Here is a 27,398-nt window from a genome sequence, read left to right as displayed (position 1 = left end):
GTTGTCTGCAAATTTACCGATGATGGCTTCAATCCCCTTGTCCAGATCATCAGTGAAGATATTAAACGGGATTAGCCCCAACATAGATCCTTGGGGGTCACCACTAGTGACTGGCTGCCAATTGATGCAACATCATTTGCCATCAAAATATAATCTATTTTAAAATATATTAAAGTATAATACTTTGTAATATCTATTTCTTTATTTGTCTTTATTTGTTTGTTTTATTTGTTTTATTTATCTACCATAGTTCATATAATAAAAATCTGTGTTCAGGGAGGGTATATTTTCTTTGTATGCTTACCTGGAGGAGGATCACCTTTATCTCAGTTCTGGTACTGTCTTGTCCTGGGGAATATCTTAATTCCTGAGTGATTATTATGTTACTGCAATCCTTTCAATTCTTACCTCTATGAGACTACAGTTCATATCCCACTGCTTTCTGTACTATAATGCTTCATTTCATTCTCCACATTGTATCAAACACAAATCTGTCTTCAGAAGACAACTGTAAAAGCTTATTCACAAGTATCAGTGTTATCCTGAAAATTCACCAGCGTCCAACTTGCAGTGGTAAATGCATTCTCACAACACCATGGGATCTGCTATTTGGTAAAGAACAGCCTGCCACTGGAAGGCTCTCCTCTGCAGGCCAGGCATACCAGAAATCCCGAGCTTGGTGGTACCTAGTCAAGTGGGAATACTCAGTCAATATAAAGGAACATAAAATTATCGAAGAAAAAAACAATGGCTTGGTTACCTCATCTATTTTACTGGAAAAAGCATTCCCATTCTTATTGTCCCATATTATTTTATGCACATACAATCATTTAAATGGTTCCTTTAAAAGATTTCACTTGTCTTTACTTACTGTATCTAGATTCTTTGTAAATGAAGACATTTATATCTTTGCTACTTATTTCACTAATACCAGATAAAAGATTTGCTGTTCATGTATTTGTACAGAGCTTGTCATTTTATATTATGACATAACATGACATTTTGCTTCTGTGGTACTTTTTGATAATGTCAAATAAAAGTACAGAAGACTGGAATTTGTAGTTAGACCTCTTCCTCTCTCTCTCTCACCCTAAAGGCATTGAACCATTCAAACACGTATTTTGTGAGAAAATATATTAAATAGGGTTAATTGACATCTACAAACAGTAAAACTACAAAAGATACATTTCTTCAAAGAGAAGCAGAGGGTTTACCTTTTGCTTATAGTTTCTGCATGATGATGTTGTGTTATCTTGTCATCTTGATCATCAGAAGCTAAGCTATGCTTGCAAAAGAAGCCAATCAGTAAAAAAAACGAATTTTATCAAATTAATTATTCACTAAAAGCAGAATGCTGAACAGAATACCTTTTATAGTAATATATATGTAAAGAGAATGCACTGTCTTTGTACTAAACCAAAACATGAAAAATACTACAAAGAAGACTCTTTAACAAAACCTAATTGAGGATAAACCTGTCACATTAAAGCATGTTCTTGGCAAGAAGGTTATGCACGAAACCTTTCTGTGATTAATCTAAAAGTTTAAGCTCAAGAACTACCGTATAATTGCTTATTATGATGAGCTTCTTATAAAATCTTAAGGGAGAATATAATTTGCACAAACATATGCTTGTTTTTAGATTGCTTAATATTTCTTACGGGAAAATGGTTGGAACATTAATGAATAATACCAACAGATAATTTCATTATAGTTAACACAGTCATAAGCTTTTTTTTTTGTTGTTGGTATCTGAAATGTTAATTGCCACAGTATATGAAAAGAAATTATTTAGAAATGCTTTTGTCTCACATGTTTTATTGAATCTAGAAAAAAATATACACTGTGAATCATCCGATTGATTTCTGCCTTTTAAAGATTTTTTTTTAAAATTCACATTTATCCAGGGAAAATAAAGGTTTTTTTATAATGATAAAATCATTGAATGTCATATGGTTTTCCTATTAACATAAATTAATAAAATGTATTAAATAAAGCTTAAAGTTTTGCATCACTTAATAAATTGTAAGTATTAAGAGGTATAAGACAAGAGATAGAAAGTAGCATTCCTTGAAGTTACAAGAAAAGAAATGTAGGCGTAATACTTGTGTTAGCTGGAAAAATTCCTTCTCCTACCTGATTGTATTTTCTACCTTTTTCCTGTAAGTAAAACTAAGAAAGAAAACACATTAAAACAATCTCTTGAAGCAGGTCATGTAAGACTGCATCATCAACATATATTTCTATATTGTCTTATGGTAAAAAGTAACCTATAAACCATTTGATACCTGACACATGGGATCATTTGTTTTTTTCTTTAATGTAGCAGCTTCTGTCATCAATCAAATTATGGTCCTCAAATGTTTGTCAAAGGACAAGACACCAATAGAATGGTCAACCCTTTTTCTAATCTTTTACTTAGCAATAACAGGGAATATATGTTATTTTAAAAATTCTTTCCTTTTCATAGATTTAAAAGGTATTGTCAGCACAAATACATTTTCAATCAGTTAGAGACTGGATTGACTCAGTCTAGTTTTGACATTTCTTCTAAGCCTGAATAATTTATATCCATAAGAGCGAGAACTGACCAAAGCTCCAAATGTATTAGTAGGATTTACAAGAAAACTAGGTTTTCACTCCCTTGAAGGTCTAGGTTTTTTGGAATGTTGTCTTACATGCCTTTGCTTAGAAAATTCCCTTGGGATGTGAGACAGAGGATTATTTCCCTTGTTGTTATCAGGTTTGTGGTTGTTGCTATTATTATTATTACTACTATTAACATTATTATTATTATTGTAGGAAACTGTCACTGTTGAACTTCTATTCTCTCTTTATTTTTTGAGAAGGTATTACATTTTGTAAATATTACCATTCCCAGAATATTTTTCATTGAAAAAGATGCAAAGTCTTTAAAAGTGTTGAATCAACTTCTTTTCTTGTTGAAATGCATATCAAAATACTCTTGACAAACTTCAATATTCAGATGCTCTAGTATTAAGACTTGTACACCAGCAAGAGAAAAAACCCATACTATAGTGCTATAAATTCTCAAAAAATTCTGTGGGAGATCAAGGCAATCAATGTCCCTGTATGAGCATGAGTACCAAAATGACAACCGTATTTTCTTTTAATCTAGTTGCCAATCTTCTTCTTTACTCACTTAAACTTGTTTCTAAATCATGAAATTCATGACACTTTTCTGCATCATAGCCTTAAGTTTCAGGAAACTTGTAAGCAGTTAACATGACTCAGTAAATATTCCAAAGTTTCTGCACTCTTTTATCAGACTACTATTCAACAAAATCATAAAACAATACTAAAGCTTCAGAGTAAGAGCTTTATTTTTAATCTTTTTTTTTTACAATAGTATGTGTCAGCTAAAAATATCAGATGAACTGCATGGACCATGATATTCATATTACTAGTGGGAGATGTATATGCCACTATGGACTTGTGTGAGGATCACAACAGGTGAATAGGTAACAGTGGTCTGGCATCACTTCCGTTCATATCCATTTATGTTGTGCGTGGTAGATGGAAAACACTAACTAGGGATGACATCGTCTACATGGTTTAAGAAGTCGTGTGCGTCAAATGCATTTTAGAATTGTATATATGTTACCGCCCTTTTAAATCAATGAATTATTGCCATTTTTTAAGTGTCAAAACTATATTTTATTTGTTCCAAAATATTAGCAAGTAACTAATTTTATATTAAAATTTACTCCGTCTTTGGTCATAAAACTTATGGCTCCAAAATCTACCATTTGCACTATTCATTGCTGTTGTCTTCTTCGTCCATTTTTGCAATTTTTTTTTGGTGTACATTCCATTTCTGTATACAATAACATTTTTCTAAAGATGTATCAAAATATGGCTATGGACTGTGGACACCTGACTCTATTGTCTTCTATCATTTCAATAATTTATCACTGTTGCCTTATTCTTTGGTTAAAATTCAATCTAGATGAGGCAAAAACCCTTTATATATATATATATATATATATAAATTTATATATATATTATAAAGAGTATATATATATATTTATATATATACCCTTTAGGGCTGTTAACACAGTATTTTAGGAAAATAATAATTTACTAAATCCAAAATTTTTTAACTTTGTCTTCATTTTACAAGCCACAAAGAATTCCCAGTTAATACTACAGCTGTTGAAACAGGATGATATCATATAGTCCAGAAGTATAATCTTGCTAAACTTTATTTTTTCTCCTTATATCTTCTTACAAGTTTTTATTTATTTCTCTTTTGTCTCTTTGGAGGTTCACTGTACAGTGTACCTGTCATATTATCATTTCAAGGTTCCTATGCCTAAGATACCTTATTTCCCAAAGATGACAATTCATTTCTTCATGTGCTTAATTTTTCCTAACTTGTAAGAGTACAGTAAAATTCCCAATGTTTATTGGAAAACTTTCTGCCATAAGAGAACTATAGAGTATAAGGTGATTACATAGGGTTTAGATTTTTTTCCCCAACACTGCCTTCAGAATGATCTAAGAAATCACATGGTAAAATTATTAGCTTTTAGATTAGATTCAAATACTTATTTTTATTTTTCTAGGCACTGATACTTGTTTTCCATCCTGCCGAATCTTCATGCTGCCACTCAGTGCTCAGAATGCATGCCTTAGTGTAGACCAGAGAAGGCAATTTCTCCTAAGGGTGCTCTCCAACTTGTGAACTGAACAGAGATCTAAACCCACAGAAGCTCACAAATACAACTGCCTTGAGCACTCCTAAAACAAAAAAACCCTGACTTTCAAATGAAATGCTTCTATTTTGCAGGTGACTTAAGGGTGACTGGGTGTTCTGTTTGCTTTTCCTTTTTTTTTTTTCCTGTGTAGATGATAACACTTGCCAACAGATAAGCCAGTGTTACAAAAGTTTTTAGTTAAATAGCATTTTGATGAAAATTGATAGCTAGTTTTGATCTCTAATGCAATACATTATGAGACAGGCACACACAGAAAAAAGATTCAGTTCAGATATTCTTTGTCACTATTCCATCAGAAAACTACAGCTATTTCTATATCTTTGCTTAGTACCTGAGGACTCGTTTTCCTTTATAGCTCCTCTGAGAATGCCAGTTTGTTACCTTTCCAGATATAGCAAATGAAGCACAGCTCAAAATGAATTAGGGTAGGAACAGACTACAGAGAAAAGAGACTTTGCCTATAATCCTCCAGCTATCTCACAGAATGATAGAATACCAGATTGGAAGGGACCTCAATGATCCTCTGGTCCAACCATCTTTTATTCTGACCTCTCTTTATTTTCAATCACCTTAAAATTGCAAATGAAAAGGTCCAAAATCCTGCCTCTGCATTATATGCACTTCTCACTGTAATTTATCTGAAGGCAGAACTAAGGCCCAACTTTCTTACAGTAGAATCTATTAACATTTAATGTAGGACATCTCCCTTTTTCCTCAGGTCTTACTTCTCAAATTTAATCAAAATCAGTTTTTTAAAAATGTCTAATCTTATTTTCTATCTTTTCACATGAATGCCCTGGCTCTGGTATTTTTTCCCTATCTGAAGACGAATACTCCTAAAACAAAAAAACTGATGTAATACTTCTATTTTGCAGGTGATTTGAGGGAGTGGAGGGTTCTGTTTGATTTTTTTTTTTTTTTTTATTTTTCCCTGTGTAGATGATAATACTTGCAAACAGATTTCAATTCATCGTCCATTTAAATTTCATTGAAATGGACAATTTAATTTGATTTCATTGACCATTTCTAACTTCTGTGTGCATGGTCATCCTTTCCTTCACTTTCTAGTCTGTTTTGTAAGCCCTTCTTGTTTTCTTTCCAGCTGTCCTAGAAGTCCCCAGTACAACTGCCAAATCTCCTTCTGGTATCCAAAGTGTCTAAATTCCCCTCATAGTTACTTGTTGATGTTAATTGACATAGTTTTAACTGCCTAGGACAGAAAAACTTACTAAGCAGTCACGCTTAGGTGTTCAAGCACTTACATTATGTTGGCCTTTTCCTAACTCTAATTATATAATGAAGTTATTTTGCGTATTTTAAAAAAATTAACCAAACAAAACACATTTTTAATAGTATATGCTTTAAAGAGTGGACTAAAGTGAAATTTTAAAAACATGTATTCCTTTATATTTGTACATCCTCAGCTCTTACAGAATCACTAATCACTGCAATAAGAAATGAGTCAACACCTTTTACATTCCACAAAAGTAATGCTTATATATCATGCCATATTTATTTTTTAAGGCATTTAATTTTTCTTATATGTGTGTATATACATAATTTTCTGGTGCAAACAAGCTTTTCTATCTATCTGGAGAAAGCAGTTAAGGAAGTCTCAGATTTCTGAGGTTTCTGGTACAGTAATTTCAGAGATGCATTTCTTCTGTCAGTAGATACCAGCAATTGCTGCAACTGATGTTTCATCCATTACACCAGCTTGATTTTTCAGACAATGGACAATTAGCTAGACTTTTCTGCTGGATGATTACTTCTATCTTTTGAGGAATCTCATGCTATAATGGACAAAATGTCATGAATAATGAGGTATTATGCTGGTGAAAGCTACATCACTAAAAGTATATTGTTCTTTGAAGAAGGAAAGTCTTTTATGCATTAGTGGTTTCAGTTCTGTTTCATCTCTTGCTTTAGAGAGAATGTTAACACTATCTAGAAAATTAAAAACTGAAGATAAATCTATATAAAGCTCATCCTATATCTGAAGAAGCTAAAATAAAAGAACTGCTGCAATTTTAAAAATCCTCAGTGTGCTCAGATGAAGTTTGTTATTTAATCATGCATGAAGATTTTTTTCCTCTGAAATGGCTTCTTATAATATTATAATTGTATTAGGTGACTCACATTTATGAAATTACTTTAGGATATTGCATTATATTTCCAAGGATGTATTTTTACTAAGTGCTGCCTATTGAGTTTATTCACATTATCCCACAGATACGATGAAGCTCTTTTATTGTCTATGTGAGATGTTTAAAATACAGAAGCAGACTCTTCCACCATGTGCTCTGCATCAAGTACACTGCACAGCATCCCCTGGATCACTCTACGTTTTACACAGAGAACGGAAAAGGTGGAATACTCTCAGTTTCTTCTGAACTTGCAAAACAACAGCAATATATTTGTGTTCATAGAAGTTTGCACAGAGATTGAGCAAGCAGCAAATGAAGCCAAGGCAACAGCAATTATTAGGTTTTCACTCTGTTACAAGAGTTCTTGTCACCATGGTACTTGGTGGTACTTGTGGTACTCTTGTGGTACTTGGAGCTGCTTGCAGCCTTGAAGACTCAGGGGAAAGACAGAGTGAGAGTTTTAGCACTGGAAATATGTGGCACTGTGTTCTGGTTTCTAGGACACACTGAAAACTTCTTTTGAATTTCTTAGAATTCCTTAAAAAATTGTGTTCATTTTGATGCACTACAGTGCTTATAAGGATTACAGATGTTCTGTAAGGGAGTTCGTGCGGGATTGTGCTGGCTTTGGTTGAGGCAGACTTAATTTTCTTCACAGTGACTGTTAGGGGCTGTGTTTTGTATTTGTGCTGAACACAGGGTTGCTAACAGTGATGTTTTTGTTATGGCTAAGCAGTGCTTGTACAGAAGCGAGGCCTTTTCTGCTTTTAGTACTCCCACACTGGTGAGGAATCTGGGCTGCATGGAAAGTTGGGAGGAGACATGGCCAGGACAGCTAACTCCAACTGACCAAAGGGATATTCCAGATTATATGATATCATGTTCATCTGTAAAGTGTGAGGGGAGAAGAAGCAAGGGCAAGACGTTTGGAATTACGTCATTTGTCTTCCCAAGTCACCATTACATGTGATGGGGCCCTGCTTTCTTGGAGCTGGCTGAACACCTGCCTGCTCATAGAAAGCATTGAAGAAATTCCTTGTTTTGATTCACTTGTGTGTGACTTCTGCTTTCCCTAGTCAACTGTCTTCAACACAAAAGTTTTCTATCTTTTGCCTTTCTGATTCTCTCCCTGATCCTGTTGGAGGGCGAGTGAGTGAGCAGCTGCGTGGGGCTTGACTGCTGCCTGGGGTTAAACTGTGGCAGTGACACACAGTAGTATATTAGTAGGTAGTGAGATCCTCTCTAATAATACAGGTCCTACATATATTTGGAAAAGCTTCAATGTTCATAAGGGTTTCAAAGAACATGAGGAAAAAATAATTTAATTTCTGACTACATCTTGATAACTGACCAACTTTGGCTGACTATTCTACAGGAGCATAGGTGCACCCACAGGATGACCCTCTTAGGAGTAATTTCCTAAATTAAATGAAAGATGCCAAAACTGTGAGTGGTAGTTCACTGATGGATAATATCCCAAGATAACCCATACACAAACCTGGACAATTTCAAGGTGAATATTGTCAGGATGCTCTGGTGGCAGGAGCAGGTCAGACAGGGAGCACTAGGGATAGTCCCAGCATCAGACATCTTCTGGGAGTGGGGACAGGCCACCGGCCCACAGGTGGTTCTGGCTTAGTGGGGTCTGTGACCAGGCAGGGCAGAGCTATGGGGAACTGGATCAGTCCTGCTGCAGTGTTGCTGGGGCAGGGCCTGATGGCCCTGGGCAGCTGAAAAAGGGTCCTGGGCCATAGCCAGGGTGGGGGAACCATCAAGTGGGGGGTGGGGGGCAGGAGGGTGAGTGGTGGGCAGGGAGAGGAAAGCACTCAGGATAATGTCAAAATTGTGGACCCAGAGCTATCTTGCCAAAATGGAAAAGGTTTCAGTGTTCAGCAAATTTTGTTAAGTAAGACATCACTAATGTATTGGCAAAATTACCTAAATAAAAATGCAAACTAGTGGAAGAAGTGTGATGTCAATAAAGCAGCAAGATACTTGGTGTTTAGCCCAGTGATGATGGAGAAAAACTGCACCTCAGCTGGCGTGATTCTTCTTTTACACCATGAACAGAAGTGTTGTCGTTGCTTATGGGTGCCAAACAGACAGGTGGCCAAAAAGTTATTTACTACAACCCATGACATGAATGTAAATTATGAAGAAAGTTTGTATATGGTAATGTCTCAAATTAAAAAAATTATAGCGTCTGAGACTCACTCCAGTATCCTTCTTTCATGCTGTAAATGTTCAGGTTACCACATGCCTGCCTTCTTTCTTCTGTCTTTTCACAGTCCTTCCTTACATGTCCAGCCCCAAAATATCTTTTAATGTAATATACCAAAATTAAGAGCTTAAGCATGTGTTATACAGAAGCAAGATCCCTGAAGTAGTGGCATACCACAGAGATTACTCCAAAAGAGCAAGGTATTTATTTTCTCTAAGCTTCCTGTATTCACAAATGCTTGACTATCATTATTTCTTTACCTTAGATTTATTGTCCCATTTAATGATTAGCAAATAAATTTTTTATTTCACTGAAAAAGAGAATTAAGAAGTACTCTGATGCCACAGCTGAGATATTTAATAATGTATGAGTATTTTGTAGCCTAATGCTTCTAACATAACTCTTGTATTGGTTCCAGGATTTCATTCTTTAGTCTTCATGTCTTATATACACATAAAGTGAAGAACATCCTTTGCTGAGTACTTTCTTTTCCAAGCAATGTCTTCAGATGGTGTTCAGTAAAAACATGCTGTCTTAGTCATGTTTAGTGATTATATCCTTCGGGGAAAAAATAAAAAAAAATAATAATAAAAAAAAGATAGAGGTTATATCCTTGTGATTATTTTGTAATTTTTCATTATTTTATATATCTAATTCTTTGGATTCCAGATAGATAAAAAATGATATATGGAAAGATGAAAGGTAGCCTCAGATTTTTTTTCTGACTGGAGATTAAAAGTAATGTCCAGAACATGAAAGTATCTTTTTCTTTTATTTCTGTTTTCTTTTTTTCTCTCTTTTTTTTTTTTTTTTTTATATGTTTTTAATGATCATTCTCTTTCTTGGTATTTTCCTTCCTAATTTGAAAACAACTGTGCACTTTCAGGACATTCCACATTACCCTAGAACCTGTGAATTGTGGATGATGCTTTTGCAAATAACTAGCAGTGTAGATTCAAAACTTAAGTGTCCAGTGAAGCATTCACATTGCAACTCAGCAAGCTGAGCAACTGAATACTGAGCAAATTTAACAATAAAGCCTCTTTCTGTAGCCACTGAACATTTTTATTTTGTTTCTTGCTCATTAATTTTCAAAGTGGGAAACAAATATTTTAGTAATTCATTACTCATTGACTTTAATAGGAATAACATTGCCAAAATTAATTGCATAGGTTAAAAGCATAGCTCTTGTTGGAAGGTATTGTATGGCAAATAATTGAACAAAATTCAGATTGTATACAATGTAACTCTACATAATTGCAAATAAGTAGAAAAATTTCGGATAAAAATTGAGACAAGTAATTAATATGATAACAGAGAACAAAAGTATTTTAAAAATGCATTTTCATTCAGTGAAAAATATTTTACTAACTTCAGCAGATCTGGGACAAATTAAAGGATATGACCCATAGATTTATATTTCTGGAGACCCTTCTTATTCACTAAAACTATGCCTTTGTAAATGTCTAATGGGTTTATTATGTAGGTCCATTCGCTATTTTTTTAAAGTTAAGTTCATTAATTTTTTTAATAATAAGATACATGTGTATAACTGACTTTTCTATTAATGTCTGGTACTTTATTTTTTAGCTAGCTAAGCATTACACCTTACAAAATAAGCAACATTAACAAGCATAACAAGTACTTGCATATGCAGTACTGTTAGTGGTTTATCCAACACCATTGTTGTTCATGTAAAATTTATTTAACTTTGTAAATATATGTTTGTTACATTTGTATCCACTTTATATTGGTTATTATATTTTCTACCCTTTTTGAGTTATTGTCAATTTTCTTCCTTTTTATATTTTTTCCTTTTTTTTGAGGTAATTAAATTACAGATATGAAATATTACAAATTATTCTTTCATGGTCTTCAGAGAATAAACAGTGAAGAGCATAAAGATGTGTGGAAGTGTGCACATTAAATAACAGAAATACAGAAAATCTCAAAGATTATTTTAATGATATATGAAAGCTCTATGCTCAGCCAACTGTCCCTGTTTCTTCTGACCATATCCACGTTCACCTGAACTGGCAAACCCTAGGAGCTTAAAAGCTAAGAAGACCTGGCTTTATGCATAACTACATTGTCTTTTTAGGTAAGTTGAATTCAGAATAAGTTCATTCTGCCTGAAGTTTCTGTCTGTTTTTTTCTTCAGGAAATGCCAAGGAAGAATTCAGATGGTCTCTGTCTCCCAACACCATCTATGTTACTCTGTCACAAGGACAATTGGCACAGGCAAGCTGCCAAATCAGAAAAGGAGCAGTGGGACACATCTACAGTATGTGGGGGAAATCTGTAATAATATAATTAAAGCAACAAAGAATTGGCTGGTCAAATGCAAATGTCCACTTTAGGCTGAGATTAATTGCTCTCTGAAGTCCGCTGGCTGTACTGAGGAGTTGAAACCAGCTGACAGGACAAGCCCAGGCAAATGTTGAGACCCTGAATATTCAGGTCAGTGCAAGGTCTACAACCCTCTAATACAAATACCCAAATTATGTTTACCAGGATGCACCAATATTTATGTCCTTAATAACAAAAACATTCAATCCAAGATGAGAGCAGTGAGCAAGTCAGCAGAAAGATTTGAATTATGCATTACTCTTTAGGCTATCTACTATTAATCTAAGTTGCTTTGAAAACATGGTCAGTGCTGGAGACTCCAAATTTTAGGTAGCAATTTAAAATTTGGTCACTCCAATGACCTTGTAGTGGACACACAATCTGATGTGTCCACCATCAGAATGTAATGGCAACAGATATGCTGTAATTTTAATAACTTTATCTTTTATGTAAGCCTTTACATAACTCAAAAATTTATTCTTTTTTCTTCATTTGTTTTACTAAGTAAGTGTAGACCATTTTAGTAACATGACATTTTTCAGTAACATTATTTGGAATTAATATTTCTTTGGCTCCTCTGTATGCTATATGCTGTTTTAATAGGCATTTCACTATGAGGCCTAAGACAGCTATTGTTGGTAAAGAACAAATTGATAAATAGCAGTAGTTCCCATTCTTGAAAGTATTGATTGCATCTTATGTGTCCAATTAACTTTGTTTTCAGAGTATTACTCAGTAACATAAATTGCCAGCTCCTCTTGAAAGTTAGTCTTGGCTAATTTTGTTAAAATTTCATACCTGTCCTTGCAGATCACAAGGCAAATTAAAATCACCAAGACATTCAGCATATCACTTAATCCAACCCAAAAATATATCCTAAACATTAAGCTTTTCTACCATTACCATTTGAGACCTTAAATAGACTGAATTATAATCATATTCTAGTCCATTTTTAAATTCTTATCATGTGATCACTGAGAGGAAGAATTTGAAATACTTTAGACATAAAGGTGGCACGTACATACTGTTTATATTTTTGATTAAAGGTTGCATTGATTTTTCTGTTGATAGAAAATTAATGAGCTGCTTGCTTGCCTCTTTAACAAAAAAAAAAAAAAAAGGCAAAACATATGTGCTACATTTTGTCATCTTGGAGTTTTGCAGTTATTTATGCCCTCCTTTTGTCTTTGATTTTCCTTTCCTAACTGTCATTAAAGGTAGTTTAAATATTATTCAGTGTATTTTTCAGAACTATTTGTTTTTTGGAGAGATGTATGATCATTCATTACTTCTGGGAAGAGGAAAGGTGTCTGTGGGAATATCCACATGTTTACAGATTTGGCTGTGCATTTGTTTGTTTTTCAAATACAACATCTAGAATTAATTTGCTGGAGTCATAATATATATGTTTATGATTATCAAGTATTCCTGCTGCAATTTCCCCTTTTTATTATATTACCTTTTTACTTTTAATTCAAATCTAATGTAATTTTAAGTTATGTATTTAACTTTTCAACAGAATACCAGTAAGGAATATATTTTGAGTCTAAAAAAATAATTGCAGTATATGGTTTCATATTATCTATCTTGTATAGCTATACAATATCCATAAAAAGAGGAGCAGGGAAAGAAAGGAAAAGATCAAGTAGGTTGTGTGTTTTTCTATAACATAATCCACTCCCCATTTTTTTGTCTTAATAAGCCACTGTAATTACATATTTCTTTTATAACAGGTGGTAATTTTTCATAATCGTGGAAGAATATTTAGATCATCATAAAGCCATATGTTCTATACAACACCCCTTAATTTATTAAGAAATGAGAAAGCAGTTAGTCAGCATAAATGGCATTTTCTGTTATCCACCAGATTTACAAACCTTCAAGTATTTATTTGAAGATTGCATTTTGAGATGTCATCTTTATTGTTACATATCAAAGAACTTCACTAAGGGCAGAAAATATTTAATGTCTCAGTATTCTGCAAATTGCTCGAAAAATTCTACTAATGTGTAGTTTTTATTATGTTTTTAATGTGTCATTTTAATGTGTCTTCTTTGACTTTATGTTGATGGAAAGATTGCCATCCTGATAATGAGTATAGATCAATTAAAGCATTGAACTAAGACTGACTTTTGGCAACAGCTGTGAGAATCTAAATTGTTCTGTGGATTGTGAAAAGTACATAAACAAGATACTTCAAGGTGCCAGTGGCCTTAATTAGTACATACAAAACGTATTTGTTGTGATTGAGCAGCCTATTTGCTTTATTATACTTAAACTAACTGTAAAGTTTTCTTTATTTCTATCTTTCTCTTTTGCTTTGCGATTCCTTTGGTATGTGTCTCTTATTTTCCACCAGTAAAATCCTATCTAATTTGAAATAGAATATCTTTAAATTTGCGTATTTGAAGTGAACTACTTGTTTTCTTAATTTTCTTGCCGACAAGATTGACAGGTGAGTCTTTACTGAGAATTAAAAATTCTTTTCAGTATTGGACAATAAAAGATACCCTTCTGTCCCATCTTCATAGTGATAGATCATCACATTTTGGCATTTCCTTGGAATCTTGTTAATATCTGAATTGTAGTAGCAGCACCATAACGGTAAAAAAGTTAAGCAAATACAGAATGTGGGCATCTCCTTATTTATAAAAATAAAATAAAGTAAAATTGCCACCATCTTCTCCCAGAACATTGCTTAATATGATGACACCTGAAACAGTCATCTCATATCAGCCACCTTCAAAATTAATCTCTCTTTGTCTCTAAAGCTTAATATATCTCATGGAGTATGTCTGTCCTCATAAAGATGACTTGCATTTATAACTGTTTCCTGTTGGAGTTGTAGTGGGGAGATTAAAAAAATATGTGGTACAGCATCAAAACTTTGTCTGACCAGAATAAAATAAACCTGAATTGAACACTCTTTCAATTAATATATAAAATTCTCCAAATATCACTGGAGATGGCACTCAGGAATGGGAAAGGTGCAAAAACAGAAGATAAGATAAAAGAAGATATCAGCTGGGATTACAACCACAAAAGAGAAAAACATATTTTAATTGCCTTAAGCAAAGAGAAAAAAAATTACCTTACTGGCCAGTCATTAGAGCAGTTACTATTTTCTCAGTGACACTTAGATACTGCAGTGATATATCCTATTATAAGAACAAGAAACAGCAAGCTAGATAGAAGAAATTAAAATAATATATGACCTGCCTTCGGTGGCAACAGGATTAGATCTTCAGTCAGTAGGTGTCTGATTAGAATTTTTTTAAGTGCTTGCTGTTTAAAATTTATGTTTTAATTTATGTTAATTGCTTTTTGTACCATTTTGTTATTTACTGATGATTGTGAATAAGGTTAGCACATTAAAATTTGTTATTAAGGGTCAGTTCATGGTCATTTTTCAGAAAAAAACCTGAGACCACTTTTAGATTTTGATTCCAAACAGAATGCAGCATTATCAAGATAACGAGAGTAAAATCTAGTGCACATAATTTGGAAAAAAGACAATCCACTAAAGAAGCCACATAAGGAAAATTTCTAATTTTTCAATAAATCCACTACAGAGCTAAAAGCATATTTTAAACCAGTAAAGTGAAGTCTGGAAGATCTAAGTAAGCTGCTTACATCTTTTCACTACACATACCTGAAGGCCTGGACACCAGTGGATGACAATCTAACCTTTCTTAATATAGGTTAGATGTCCTTCGTATGACTACAAGGCTATACAGATCTAGACACACAATCCATCACAGATGGGATTACATAGACTGATTCCCACTTTGGTTTAAGAGTTCAGTGGATATGACACTAACCTAAAATGGGAGAAAAGACAAACGAGACAATATACTCAGTCGATATTTAATTATGTTTTTAATGTGTCATACTGTAAATGGAAGGCAATGAGAGACAATTACTATTTACACAGTAAAATGCTTCATTTTTTTAGCACACTCAAATGAGGACTAATATTTTTCCCAGTAAATTACTCCAGAAAAAGAAAGATTTAAACACTTACATGCTCCCAAAGACAGTAAATAATTACAAAGAATTTGTCTAGATTTATTGCATTGCATGAAAACAGTTTCTGATTTAAATTTGGGGCAGGTGCTGATCGCTTCTATCTGGTGACCAGTGATAGCATGATGTGGGATTGAGGGAGGTAAAGGCTGGAAATTTGGGAAAATGTTCTTCACGTCCAAATGGAGGTCAGGCACTGGTCGGGCTCCCCAGGGAAGAGAGGAGTGGGAAAGGTTAAGCATGACAAAGTTCAAAACATGTTTGGACAATGCTCACATGGTGTGTGTGTGTGACTCTTGGGGATGGTCCTGTGCAGAGCCAGGAGTTGGACTGGATGATCCTTGTGGGTCCCCTCCAACCCAGGATATTCTATGATTTTAAATTTTTGTGGAAGATGTCACTGTTGAAAGAGTCATGTTTATCTGCTAAGATAGGTGGGGTGCAGTAAAGAACGATTTTGTGCAATTTTTTTCCTAGTAAAATATTTCCAATAATGTTATGATAACGCACTCTAACATTGAGGTATTTTTTTATGGGAGCCAAACCTTGTTGCAATCATACTTCCCCTTGAAAATGGTCTCTTGCAGCTGATGGCCTCTGATCAGAGCTTTGGCCATGTTTCTGGGAGCGCCTGTTGACAGAAGCAAAGCTGTGCTCAGCAATTAATCTAATATTGGCTGAGTACAGTGGATTATCAGTGCTTGAACTTCCACCATGACTTTCTTAAAAGTATAGATGTAGGCAGTAGTTTTTATAAAGAGTTTGCAGAGATCAAGCTCTGAGTGTTATTGAATAGTGAAGATATTTAAGTTTTTTTTGAGAAAGGAATTGGTGCTCTGTAACCAGAAATTAAGCTATCTATTATAAAACATGCTCTGGTGCTTATACACATCTGCTATGTGCAAAATCCCCCAGTAACACCAAGCTTCCTGCCATAACTTATCTATGTCCCAGGTGCTACCTACTTTTTCTTTTTATTTGATTTACAAAGTTTAATAGTTTAATCTCCATATTAGAATGGCCTTTGCATTTGGGAATTCACAGACTGTCTGAAATGAGGAGGTGTGGCCCCTAATTTAAGAATCTTCACTAAGAATGATTATTAGGCAGAAAGACTTCAGGCTTCTGTCTTACAGGAATCCTTCCCTGCCAGGTAGTTCAACAAGAATCACTTCCAAAAGGTAATAACTGAGGCATCCTCCACAGCTCTATTGCCTCAAGAAAAGCTAAACTAAGGGTTATGAATTATGACTTTATTCCCTTGAACCCACCTCCTTCATCAGTATGACTGGAAATTCTGAGGATAGAATTAAAAATCTAGCTTGATGACAATAGATTAGAAGGCAAAATGTCTGCAGTGATCAAAACTTAAGGTGACTTGAAACCTACACTATATCTTTGAAATTGAACCTGTACAACCTTGTACCTTGTGCCTTTGCCATGTACTTGTATGAGTGTAGCAGAACACAAATGTTATTCAGAAGTGGATTTTCAATTGATTGGAATGAGTACAAGATCAGAACTTTATAAATGCAAACAGCCAAAGACATGATTACAAATAATTATTTTTTTTAAAACATATTAAATTTTTTACATATTTCACTAGTAAACTATTTTTACATTGAGAGTCATAAAAGATTCAGAGTGGTAAGACAGATGGCTTCGCTGACTCAATGATTTAAACAGTCCTTTTATTCTCCAAATTGTGTATTAAAGTAGCATAGTATTTTTTTATTTTTGTCACAGAGAACTAAACACTGGCTTTGCAGCCATCCACAGCATTCCTCTGTCAGCTTTCACATCTCCATTTCATCAATGGCAAACTGCAATAAGAAAAATCTTTAAAATAAACCATATTTCCTTCCAGACTGCAATAAACTAGTTTCCTAAGAGAAAGAAAGCAAAGAAGTAGGTCTGTAACTCACTCTTAGAAGTCCAGCAACTTGTACTGTGATGTATGGATTATATTAAGAAGCTCAGATGCATTTTGTTTTACAGTGTCAGCTGTCTAAGCTGTAGACAAATATGTTTATAAACAGGATTATTGGCTCACTATATCAACGAGTAATTTGAGGTTTTCCCCACTTGGACTCAGTCTAACACTTATTTCTTCCGTTAAGATTGCTCCAGTCTTTCCCATTACACATTTTTTTGTTTAATGGGATCACATGAGTATCAGACAGATGTGAAATTCCTGCTTGACACACAATTTCTTTATACATAAAGAAAGAGAAAAAGAAGAGGAAGGAGGGTGCAGAGGGAGGGTAGGGGAAAGGTAACACTGATAGCATTCAGAATTTTTATTTCTGTAGACACTGAATAGATAGCCTATCATTTTTGCTGAATATGTTAAAAAAGAGCTATTGTTAAGAATGACTTTCTGCTTGCTTTGGACTCCTGGGGGTGTACAAATAAGGTCCAATCAGCTAAATTTTCCTCCTCTAAGTACATTTTTTCATGGTATTGAGCCAACAATCTATTCAGGATGGTGTGTAGTTTTGGCACAGGGCTTTAAATAAGTACAGAATTGGTATGCTACCTTACATGTATTACAAAAAATCAGAGACTCTCATAAAGGAAATCAATGGCCATTACATTTAAGTAGGTACATAGCAAAGCCTATATACTGCTTTGGCACAGGCAGATTGTTCTTCTCATATGGCTGGCAACTTGGATAAAAGAAAGTAAAAATAACAAAGCTCACATTAAACTGCAAATCTGAAATGCCCACCAACTGCATCAGAATCACAGAAGCTTATAACAAACACATTTGAACTTTCTAGCTCCTGTCTATAATTCCCATATGTTACAGACATTTGCTAACTGAATTATAGGACTTGAGTAACCACAATCCTAATTGTGCAACTATGCCATTATTAAAGAAGCTGAATACCAGACTATTTGCCCAAATTTGTCTGTCAAAGCACACAGCCTAATTGTTGCCTAATATTCATCATATTCTATTGTTAATTTTCCTCTTTCAAAGACTACACAACATATTCCAGCATCATTAGAGAGCTTAGATTCTTATGCACTTGCAAAAACTGCCAACTTAATTTTGAGAATGAATACAAAATGCCTTTGTAAGGGGAAAAAGAAAGAAAGAAAAAAAGGGAATAAAGTAATTTCCTTTAAAATATATAAAATTCTAAGATCATTTAGCTATAACCATGGGAATATTCTTAACTACCAAGTAACAAAAAATAATGTCTTAAAGTTTGTGGTTTTTTATTTTCTGCTACCAATGTTTTTCCAGTGCTTTTCTAGAATGCAAGTTTGTAATGAGAAATAAAATTAAAACCTCCAAAATTCATCTATTCATGGATTATCAGACCAGAAAGGATCACTAAAATATCAAGTCTAACCTTTTTTATGGCAGAAGATTTTATGCAATTACTCTTAATTTGAATGCTGCAACTTGTGCTTGTCTACTGTCTACTTTTCAGAAGTTTGTATTGGAGAATGCAGTTACAAATCTTATCTAAGAACAGAAAGCTCTTATTAGAGGCTGTACTTGTAAGGAATTTTGAATGGCTTCTTGAAGTCTCCATCTCAGTAATTGAAAATCTTTTATTCTGAATGTCTTTCATGCAATAGATCAATGTTAGAATGAGAGATCACTGTTTTCTACTAAGGAACCTCTGAGAAATGCACAGCACTCTGGTAACCAGACTTAAATAAACAGAGAATTACATTATCTCTACTTACACTACTAATAAACCTACTACTTAAAAACATGTGGTTTTGCAGTTTCTATGGCACAAGTTCTTGGGTGATTTTTTCTTTTTTAGTACATTGACTAATTGCATCAGTGTTTCACAAGAGCAAACTAATTTAGTTGTAGTTTAAACACACAAAGGTCTTTAACATATATTTCAGGTATTTTGTTCAGTACCAGTCATATCTGAATCTACCAGATAAATTCTGCTGTATTTGAGAAGTTGCAACTGTTTAAAGAACAAGCACAGGACCTTTTTTAAATTGAGATGATCATCTCTTTAAAGTTGAATTTTTTTGAAGAAAGTTAATTTAAAAAGTCATCAAACTATAAATCAGATATAAAAGTTCTAATCCACAGATTAATCTAATAGCTTTTTATGAAAATGGATGAATTTCAAGAACAGTACCAGAAACATAAGACAGTTTATGATTTAGGATTACGTCCAAAGATGACTGGATTCTCTCTTAAATTTCTGTTTCTTCAAGGGCAAAAATCAGACTGCCATTATCCATAATAATGCAATTTTATTCCAATATATAATAGCTTCAGGACAAGAGTAATTATTTTTGAATTTCTAGACCCTGTGGTCATGATGTTGTAACAACAATTTGCAAAACCTTGGAACATCTAAATTCTATCCTTGTTCTGGCCTTGAACACATGCTGTCTTTTAAAGAGAAACCACGTCTTAAATTCAGCTTATTGACCCGTATTTTGACATGGACTTTAGCCTGGTTGTGTTCTTTAACCACATCTGCTTGAAATTCCCACAGCTTATAAGTAAGTGCTTACTAGTGACACAGACTGTATTGAAGTATTTCCATCCCTTAAGTAAACTGTTCAGGGATACACCACAGGGATATACTCTTATTATTAAAGCATTATTAAGCATATAGACTTTACCTCTATATGCCACATACACTTTGCAATATAGTATAGTTATATTGAAAAAAGTAAGACCTTATACTGAATAGTAATTCATCTTTCCAGCATCATTTTTTCCTCTTTTTAGATGAAAGTCCTATTAAAACCTCAGCATAGCCTGTTGGAGCAACACTTACAAAATGGTATGGGAAGTTCTGTTAATGAGATCTTGCTGATCACCTCAAGAGGAAACAGGTGAAAGTGAAAGAATTTCACTATATTATTTTGCATTTTGCTGTCAGAACTCTCTGATAGTCCACATGCTAGTTCAAAACATTTTCCTCTGGCTTTCCTGGACCACAGGGGTTCCATTTCAAATGGTATCTGGAAAATAGATGAGCTATTTAAAACTGTAGAATGAAAAATTCCATAACACTCTGAAACAGGCACTTAGTTACTGAAAAAGAATTCAGGAAACAGATTGTGGAGAATGGCCTCCATGTACTTTAGGTGACATATAATTCCCAAAAGATTGGACATATAAAAAATCTTTTAGATCTGTTTTGCTAGTTCTTATCTAAAATAGATAGTCTGTATTATTTTTCAGTAATAATGTAATTCTAGAATAAAAATTGAGGTCTTATTCTTAAATAATAATTAAAGAACATGGAGATTTTTAGTGTAATGCAATTTTTAGGTCACAGGAGTAAAAAGAAAAACGTCTGATTTAAGGAAAATTGCTATGTACCAGCTGCAGAGCTAGCATTTTTCCATTGCACCAAAGATGTTCTTTCCAGATAATGGATAGAATGTCTACAGAGACTACAATAGATAGCAAAAAAATCTGTGGGTGCCTTCCCTGCCTTTTTGTTACAAAGAGAGGATGCGTGGAGTGAAGGTGGTCCAATTACATTCCATATATGCATACTGTTAAATTTACTGGAAGGAATTTACTAAAGGAAGTTTATAGAAAAGTATCTGTGATTGAAATTTGCAGTGCAAAGACTGAAAAAGGAGTAAGTAATTTTTCCTGTGAAAACTTCCTAGTGATTTAGCATCTGAAAACTCATCTAAACAGATGGAACTGTAAATTCTAAGTAGAATGAACACATGCACAAGTATCTACACAACACTGTTCTGGCTCTGTAGCATGCACAATTTGCAGTTGCATCTTTTCACAGTTAGGTTTATAATTTTAATTTTATAGTTAATGCTACTTTAAGAGAACTTAAAATCTTAATATTGTTCAAGGGAAAAGGATGAAAAATGTGCAAGAAGTATTTTGTGACTGATTATGGTATAACAGTGACAAAGTGTTAGTCTGCAACTTGACTTACTGGGCATAATATGTCACTGGCACAAACCAGTATACCTAAAGAGCACCTCAAAATACACTAAGGAATTTGCAACTATGAATTCTTCATTCCTTCATTTAGCATAAAACTCTGCCTAAGATATCTATTTTAAAATGTTGTAGGAGAAAATTTGTGTTAATTTTTCTCTCAGGTTTTCAGCAATTTTTTTTCCTGTAACATCTCTTTCTTGCCTCTCCCTTATGATTATTGACGGCAGGGATTGTTCTGCCTTGTTTGTTGTAAAAGAGTTTACAATATAAAGTATTTGTGCTTTTTTGATACCTTGTACTGAACATATATCTCAGCTATCCATTCTACCTTGTACTGAACATCTCAGCTATCCATCCTCTCCCTCGTTAGTTTTACATTGCTTTCTTCTGGTTCAGTCAATACCTAACTCAGTTTGAACTAAAGACAGGCTCTCACTCAAAAAACATATTGAAATCTAGCATGACTTCAATACTATCAGCCTTTAAAAAAGAATATTCTTATGAAAATAATAGAAGGAAAGAAGCTTCACAATGAATAAATATATAATATTTTATTGTCTGCTCTTTTATATCTACATTTGTGATAAGTTGATTCCTGCCAGCAGTTAGGCATCTGCACAGCTGCTTGCTCACCCTCCTATTCTGCAAGATGGGTAAAAAGTGAAAGGGAAGAAGGTTCATGGACTGTGAGTTCAATAGGTGAAGAAAAAGCTGAGTATGCAAGAAAAGAGATAATTTATCCACTACACCCCAATGGCAGCCTTCTCATTTGTAGGGCAGATAGAAAAAACCAAAAAAACCCCTTGATTCTGTGCAAGAGTTGTTCAGTGACTGCAAAAATATTGATGTGTTATCAGCACTGTTTTAGTCACAAATCCAAACAGCAGCACCATACAGGCTATGATAAAGGAAATTAACTCCATCCCGGCCAGATCAGTACAACATATTTTATTTCTTATATTTGCATTGTGATTACATCTGTAATATTTTCTTCAAGCTAGGCAGACATACTACAGTAAATTTTCTCTGTTTGGCAGTAGGATAAGTCTATTATTGAAAGATTGGTTCTAAGGTTATAGTTTTAACCACAGAATATAGCAAGAATCTGGATAAATAGCTTTTAAATCATGAAGTTATGAAAGACTTTTTCTATCCCACCTGTTTTCCCTTTGTACCTACCCCTAGAGTTACCCCATGCAGTAAGCAATAACTTACTGTCATTATTGTTATTATCCTGAGAAATATAAATCCTGTAATTGCTGTCATCTATGTGGTTGGTCTGTCAATTTAGTCTGATGATGCTTGCAGCATCCTGTATTAAATATTTTAAAGACACATTGAACCAAATGCATCAAAATTTAAAGGTATTATCTTAATTTCTCTGTAAATGTAAACATTAAACTCCAAAGTAGGCTTTTATCAAGCATGTGTGAGTCTCATCTTCTGTTTCAATTCATGTCAGATACATCTTTATTTCTATATTTTTCTAAGAAAGTGGTTAGAAGATGTATGTGTCCTAAGACTGCTTACTTTAGAGCTGTTTGAGTAGCTCCATCCTCCAGGGAGCTGAGAAATTTTTAGGTGTTTTATATATTAGTTATATGTGCTTATTTCCAAGTCTGACTTGATCAAGTTTCATGTCACTGTTACTGAAGCTGTACAAGAACAGATCCATCACAGACTACTTCAGTATTCTGCTTCATCATTCTATGCAGTTATAAAATAATGAAACCTTATCCTTAAAAAAAACCTGTCTTTCTGTATGAGGTTTATAATCCTATGGGGTTAATATTACCTGTTATAAGAAAATGTATAGGACTAACAAACCTGGGATCCTATTTCATCCCCTGATTGAACTCTTTATCCTCTTGTATCAAGTATCCCCTTGTATTTTGCTTCTGTCCTTACTCCATCCTGATTTCATTCCATTACCCTTTCAGCTACTTCTCTTTTCCCATCCTTCTTATCTAACAAGTCAGAATGTTCCTTCTAAAATTCAGAGCTGAACACAATCCAGCCTTCCTCCCCTGAGCACCTGTGGCCTGGCATAAGGTTCAGACACTAACTTTCCTGCATGTCAGACAGATTTCTCAACTTCTTCTAGCTTGTCTGATAGGCTATGCCTATACTGCTAAAATCAGAGCCAGGGATTCCCTTCTCACTAGGGAATTCTTAAAAATAAAACTAGTTGAGCCAAGACTAAGGAGAGAAGCATCATCTCTAAGCATCCTGAGAACTATCTAGTCACTACAAACAGTACTGCCTTTCATTAGAAATAAAAATATGATATTAACCAGGATGCAATTTCATTTGCAAATGTACTAGAAATGGAGAGTGATTTAATCAATTATACATTTCAAAAGCTTTCTAAAAAAAGTAGGTTCAATTTGAAGCACAGTGCATGAAAGTATGATCTCGAGAATTTTCCTAGTCAGGTATTAACTTACCTATCTTGTAGTTCTAAATTTTTGGAGAAAAGTAGTGATGAACTTAGTTACTGAATGAAAATTTGGCACAAATGAAAAATGTTAATTTCTACTTTCTGTATCTAAAAGGCGCTATTAGATCTATTTTGGACCAATGCAGGCCTTGAAGATTTATTTTGAAGCACTGGGAAAAAATCAACAGGAATGAGATCTTCTGTGTAATATTTTTAGTGCAATCCAAAAATACCAAAGGATTAACCTCAATAACATCAATACAGTAGCTCATACGTAAGCATATTACAGCGTCCTCTGTCATATGTGGCACAGTGCTCCCCTGGTGAAAGTGTAACAAATTCCTATCTGTTCCAATTTCCTATTGGAAGGAAAATATCTTTGAAATTCCTCAAAGGAAAAGCTGAAATCATCCTGCAGAGTCCTCTATGAAGTAGTTCCAGACTTCCTACAGAAGATAGGAGCTATAAAGAACTCTAAGTGCAACACTGCCCTTTTAGCTGGAGTTACTAGATGAGATATCAGATGAAAAGCCACTGCAGTTCCTCAGAAATCCCTGGTCTAAGAATGCAAAGCTGAGAGATTACATTAGTCATAGAAAGTGTAACACTAGCAAATGTGTAAACTATTAATGGAAATAGCCTCTAAATTGCACGTAGAACAGTGTGGTTATAAAAGATATTGTTGAAATGCTATTCATTATGATTTAATATTGTAGAGCTCATAGAGATATTACAAAGACCGGGAGATTTAGGTTGATTCTGTTCCCCAGATAAAGGATTTACACAATATATCTTATTTAATACATATATAAAACCCCCAAAAGAATAAGGCCTAAGTGTCTCAAAAGACACTTAAATGTAAAGGTAAACTTTCAAAATTTAAACTTTAAAATTTATTTTTTTGCATTAACTTTGATATCTTAATGGTTTAATATCCAAACTTTACAAGCTGAAAACGTGTACTTATTTTCTTAGCATCTATTGAAGACTCCTGTATCAGAGAATCAAGTCTTTTTTCTTCAGGTGGACATCTAGAATACTGAGACTTACCAGCTCCTAATGCAGTTTGCTTAATCGGTGTACAGACGTGCTTGTGTGTCCAACTGAGAGTCTGTATGTCCCTCTTTGTTTTGCTTTGAACCCAAAAATCCTTGACAGTAACATATATAAATGTATAAATCTCTGCTAGTGGTTTGATCAGTGCATGAGACACTTCTTTTTTGTTAGTAACAGGGCTCATGGATCTACTTGTTAAAGCAATCCTAGAAAAGAAAATAATTTTTAAATGCAAGATTACATTCAGCGCTTTATAAATACAGTATGCTCATTATTTTATGAAACACTGTAAATGGGAATTTTTCTATACATCAGTATAGAAACATTATGTCAAAAATCAATTTGTAAACACAACATATCAGGGGACAAGGAAAAGAAAAAAGGAAAAAAACAAATACTTGTATAGATTAAAAATAACATTAGGGAAAATATGAAGTACATTTTTTTTTAAATATATTTTTAATTGAAAAAAAATAGATTTCAATCTGGAATGTAGAATTTTTAAGATTCAATAAGTGACAAATTTATGCCATTCATTGATCACATACCAGTTCCATCAATGCATCAGATGAAGGATACAACCCACAGAATTATTAAGTGATATATTTCTATGCAATCAAATGCTTTTAGCTGTAAGAGAGTTAATAATAATAATAATAGTAATAATAATTTTTCTTTCTAAAGCCAGATGTTCTGATTCTTCTTTCCTTCAGATGAATGGAGAAGGTCATTCATACACAGCATCCCTAGTTATGAAATCAAGCATGGGCAGTCATACCTATGATTGGTTTTCTACTGAAATCAAATGAGCCAGAATTTGTCAGTCCTTAGCATCACGTTTGAGGGACAGCAAGTCTTACCTGTACCTTCTGAAACTGTTGCAGAAGGAACCACTACAATTTTTATACACAGGTAATCCTGGAAGCTGAGAAGTATTTCAAATACCATGGACTTTTTCTTCCAATGTGTCATTTTTAGTCCTTATAAACACAATAAATAAAATTATCATTAGTATTTACATTAAAAATTTAACAGTTTGGGCTGGAAAGGGTCTTTAAAGATCTTCTAGTCCAAACCCTTGCAGTGATCAGGGACATCTTCAACTAGACCAGGTTGTTCAGAGCACCATCCAACTTGGCCTTGAACACTCCCAGGCAGCCACTACTTCTTTGGCCAGCATGTTCCAGTGTCTTGCTACCCTCAGATTAAAGAATCTTTCCCTAACATCTCATCTAAGCCTTTTTTCTTCCAGTTCAAAAACATCCTTTCTTATCCTATCGCTACCTGCTCTTGTAAAAACTCCATCTCCATCTTTCTTGTAGGATCCTCTCAGGTACTGGGTGGCCACAATTAGGTCATGCTTGAAGCCTACTCTTCTCCAGGCTGAACAATCCCAATTCTCGTAGTCTTTCCTCACAGGAGAGCTGTTCCATCCCTCTCATCATCTTGGTGTCTCTTCTCTGGACTCACTCGCACAGGTCCACATCCTTCCTGTGCTAGCACCCCAGAGCTGGTGCAGCCCTGCAGGTGGGGTCTCAGCAGAACAGAGCAGAGGGGCAGAATCCCCTCCCTGGCCCTGCTGTCCACGCTGCTCTGGATGCAGCCCAGGATACGTTTGGCTCTCTGGGCTGGGAGTGCCCATGGCTGGGTCATGTCCAGCCTCTCATCTACCAGCACCCCCAAGGCCTTCTCACAGGGCTGCTCTCCATCTTCTCTTTCCCCAGCCTGGGCTAATACCAGGGGTTGCCTTGACCCAGGTGCAGCTCCTTGTGCTTGGTCATATTAAACTGCATGAGATCCTTCCCCTTGGGCCCACTTCTCAAACTTGTCCAGTCCAGCCTGGATTTTATCCTATCCTTCAGGTGTGTCAACAGAACCACTCAGCTGGGTGTCACCTTAAAATTTTCTGAGGGTGCACTCGATCCCTCTATGTTATTAGTGAAAAATATTAAATAAAACTGGTCCCAATATGGATCAGCCCCTGAGGAATATTTCTTGTCAGTGAAAGGATTTTTTTATTTTATTTTAGTGTAAATTAAAGGTTTAGCTTAACTTATTTCACTTTTAATCAAATTCCTATTTGCTCATTATTGTTTCTGTCTTTCTCTTGGTATAGAATATTCATGCCCCTCATTTTATTTCAGTAATTTTCCTTAGAAATTTCATTTGCATAAAAAGAAATAAAAAAATATTTTTGATCCAATATCTTGTGTTAAATTATCTGTCACGGGTTTCCTTTATTTCCTCATTTCCTTGGATTTTTTTCCCCCCAAGATTTCTTCATTATGCCTGAAGCATGTCCTTATTCCCAATGTCTGCTGTGTAACTCGTAAGTCCCCCAACACAGTAGGACAGGCCTGGGAATCTGATGCTGTGTTTACTGCATGAACAACAACTTAATTAAGCCATGCTTTAGAAATATCAGAGCTTTGTTGCTACTATTGCACTTGGGCATGTATCACATTGTTCTGATAAATGTATTGGGAGA

The sequence above is a fragment of the Pseudopodoces humilis genome, chromosome 2, assembly GCF_049639895.1.
Source record: "Pseudopodoces humilis isolate 2021_Gansu_Grassland_sample_001 chromosome 2, ASM4963989v1, whole genome shotgun sequence".
Lineage (NCBI taxonomy): Eukaryota > Metazoa > Chordata > Aves > Passeriformes > Paridae > Pseudopodoces > Pseudopodoces humilis.
Note: the sequence above shows the minus strand (reverse complement) of the source record.